Source organism: Pygoscelis adeliae, unplaced genomic scaffold, assembly GCF_000699105.1.
Source record: "Pygoscelis adeliae isolate BGI_AS28 unplaced genomic scaffold, ASM69910v1 Scaffold294, whole genome shotgun sequence".
NCBI classification, from domain to species: Eukaryota; Metazoa; Chordata; class Aves; order Sphenisciformes; family Spheniscidae; genus Pygoscelis; species Pygoscelis adeliae.
Window position 1 is genome coordinate 40,562 of NW_008824722.1, and position 3,623 is coordinate 44,184.

General features: G+C 56.1%; 1 long non-coding RNA gene across 1 annotated transcript; it reads right to left on the minus strand.

Annotated features, from left to right (window-relative positions):
• Window positions 1-412: 412 nt before the first annotated feature.
• Window positions 413-3,314, minus strand: LOC103916266. Its single transcript, XR_663576.1, has 4 exons — window positions 3,208-3,314; window positions 2,698-2,741; window positions 2,238-2,258; window positions 413-1,768 (listed from the first exon to the last, which is right to left on the minus strand). It is a non-coding gene; the product is annotated as an uncharacterized LOC103916266 (long non-coding RNA).
• Between the last annotated feature and the right edge of the window lie 309 nt (window positions 3,315-3,623).

The window sequence follows — 3,623 nt, forward strand, 5'->3', positions numbered from 1 at the left end:
CCCGCAGCCGCCTCGCAGGGCCCCAGGCATGGCAGGGGGAACTGGCCCAGCTCCCATGGGGGTCAGGCTGCTGTCACCCATGGCCTCTGCCTGCACCCACCCCCCCAAAAACCCACCCTGCTGCCTCCCTCCCCAACAGCTCTGCACCCTCATGGCGCAGCCCGTCCCTGCTTGCCCCGAACACAGGGAGACCCGAGCTTAATGCCGCAGGGCTGCTCCGGCCCCTGCAGAGGACGGGACCTTGGAGGGGACAAGCCACCTGCAGCAAGGACACACTGCACCTGCAAAGAAGACCCCGGAGCTGAAGCACAATGGGGGACACTGTGGGGCAGAGACCCACCGTCCCAGTCTCCCCCCCCTGCACAGGGACTGCCAGCGATGGCATCCAGCACGGACTCTGTTGCGGTTTGGTGGTGTTCAGGGCAGCTTTTATTGACAGCGAGTCGCAGCTTCTCCAGCAGCTCAGGGAAAACCCTCATTCCCAAAGTAAATCTGCAAAGCTGGGGATCAGGACCCCTCCCAAGGCAAAAATACCTCCCATGGCCCCTGGGCTAACAGTGGCACCTTCAAGGGGATGCAGGAGCTGTGGTGCCACCAGGTGAAGCCCAAACAGGCAGTGGCACTGGAGGGGATGGTGAGATCCAGCCCAGAAGGCTCTGCAGCACAGGAGCCAAACCCCAGCAGCGCTCCAACAGGAACGCGGCAGGCCGATGCCTGCTCTCAGCCTGCCTTCTCGTATCAGCTGATGAAAAGCATACTCAGGCAAACAAGTGCTCCCCGTGCGCTCCAAGTGCTCCAGATAAGTGACTTACCAAAAACAAGACACAGTATTTATAGCCTGGGCCTGACGTCGCTCCCTGGGATGTGAACAGGAGCCCGGTCACTAGTCCTCCAACACAGAGCAGTGCAGAACTGAGCACACCGGCTCGTGATGCTCTCCCGCCTGCTTCCCGGCCGGGCCGTTGGATACCTTCCCAACCAGATACAAACACACACCACAGCCAAGGCTGCTTCATCAAGAGCTGGAGCAGCAGCCCAGGAAGAGGAATGCAGTTGAAGGCCGAAGGCAGTGCAGATGGGTTGGCAAGGGGATGACGTTCCAAACTCTGGCAGAGTGGAAAATAAGATAACCTCTGAGCGGAATGCTGGCCAAACCATGTCCAGCTGGACCAGTGACAGAGGTGTGTGCCCAGATTCCCGCTTTCAGAAATTCTGGCCTGGGACTGGCACCTCAGTCTACACTGAAGCACCTCTCTCACCCACCCAGGCACTTACGGCTCCCACTGATTAACATGCCCTAAATAAATTGCACTCTGTGCCACCTCTGTGTCTAAATACAGACCAGTGTCAAACTGCAGGCACCTGTATTTAAAACCCACGGCTCGATTTTATGCATTTCTTGCCAGAGGTGCTGGTGTGGGCTGAGCACCTCACACTACACGGGAAGTAAGCGGACACAGGAATTGTTGGGGGGAGTAAAGTTTCAGGTAAGTTTGTTTCAGTTAGGCGCTGGCGAGCAGGCGAGCGTTCTGGAGCAGAGACGTGGATGGAGGCACGCGAGAGGGGCCCACGTGCCCAGAAACACAGACTCTGCACATATCTCCGCTGACATCCAGCACCATCCAGACATAGGTCTGAGCCCCGGGGTCTGGAGGGGAAAGGACGCTTTGCTGCCCTCAGTGCCAGTTGAGATGTCCTCGTGCCTTCGGCTACGCTTCATTTCAGCAAGTGACTCAGCTGGTCCTGTAGGTTTGATGACTGCTCGACGCTGGGGACCAAGCAAGAAGAGGTTCACAGTGAGATCTGCTCCCCAGACTGCACTGTGCTGCCTGAGCCCAAGGGACCAGAACAGCTCTAGCACTGACAATACAGCAATGAGAAACCCTGGGGTTCCCCAAACCACCTCCGTGTCCCCACAAGGCAAACCTCATTTTGTGCACCCATAAGCAGACAGCTCTGCTCTACACCACCCTCATCTCCTCTCACAACCAACCTCACAGGCTCTATCACGTTAATGAAACAAATGGAAGTTTTGGTATAAATCATGCCGTCACTCAAATTCCCATCTCTTCACAATACTGAAACACTATCCCGCTGGGCCAGCATCTGCTTCAAAGGCAGCTGCAAAAACCTTTTCGCTCTGTTTTACCCCACCCTACTCCATTACTTTTCCCTTTCCATCAACCCCCACATGTGTCCCCCAGGTCCTCCTGGCACTCCTTCAGCTGAGTACTCACTTCTTCTGAATTGCTTCTTGCCTAGATGGGGAAAGGAGACAAAAAGAGCATTAGGAAAACAAAATCTCAACAACACGGTTCATGTTATGTTGAAGAAAAGGGACTTGATCAAGGGCTCAGGAGGCCAAAACCCCGGTGTGTTTCTGGATTAAGTCCTGAGAGGACAGCAGTGGCACTGGCTTCTCCCCCTTAGCCCTAGATGCGTCACGCACTCTCACAGGAGACACAGTGCATGGCAAACAGGAGACAAAAATCTCAGCTTCCACCCCAAAACAGCCTGAGCTGTACCAGTGGAGCTGGAGAGGGCTGGAAGATCCCAGCTCCAGGGTCTGCTCAGCTTTGAGGAGCCGGGCAAGAGGGATCAGTCTGAGTGGGCTTCATGCAAAGTCTTTAAGTAGAATGGAAAGGTATCGGGGGATCCACTCAGCTCCCCAGAGAGAACATGGTGTCCCCTACTTACTGGTACTGTAGATGAGTGGTTATTATGGCCATTTTCCTTAAACTCTGTGGAGAACAAGACAAAGAATGAATGTCTGATGGGAGCAGTTCAGCAGAATCACAGGGCAAGCTGTCCCAATGCCCCGGGGAGCTCCTCCAGCACGGCCATCACTGTACCACTGCACTGCCTCCGAAACACCCCCACCAGTATCTGTCAGCAGCGGCACACTCCCCTCTTCTTTCCCAATGACAGGCACAGGCACTAAGTGCTTTGTTTCAACCTACGGTCCCTCGAGCTTTCCGGTAGAGATGGCACAGCTTAAGGGCTGGCTTGGGCTGCAGGACGCTGGAAGGCCAGCAGCACACGTGGGTTTGAAGAAGCACTAAATTATTCTGGCCACCAGCCCTGCTGCCTGAACTCACGTATTTCATTTTGGGGCTCCAGTAACATGTCTGCATATCTGTTCTTATAACCCTCCTCTCCTCCTGTCCACTAGAAACACTGTTGCTCTAGCAGATAAACACAGCTTACATCTTCCGAGTGCAGGATGGCATCTTCTTGCATCACCATGTTTCTAGCAGCTTGACCCAGGAGCTAAAAGACATGAGCACAGACCAGACTGAGAGGCAGCAGCTCTGCGTTTCCCGAGACACTTGTGATGGCTGCTCAGCAGACCTGCATGCAAGGCTGACGGTCCGGGGGCCCCGGGTGACACGGTGCAAGGCTTGTGGGGAGCATCGCGGTGCCGTGGCCACCCCTCAGAGCACACAGGCTTAGGGAGAGCCCGAGGCATCGCTCCAGTCTGTCACTCTGGAGAGATGTCATGAGGTAAAGGCAGCCTCCCGCCTCCCACCACCTCCCCAGCGCTGTCAGGGGCACCCGGAGCCCGGGGTGCGGGCACCCGCGGCCCAAGAGCCCTACAGTGGTGCCCCGCCGGCCCAGCCATG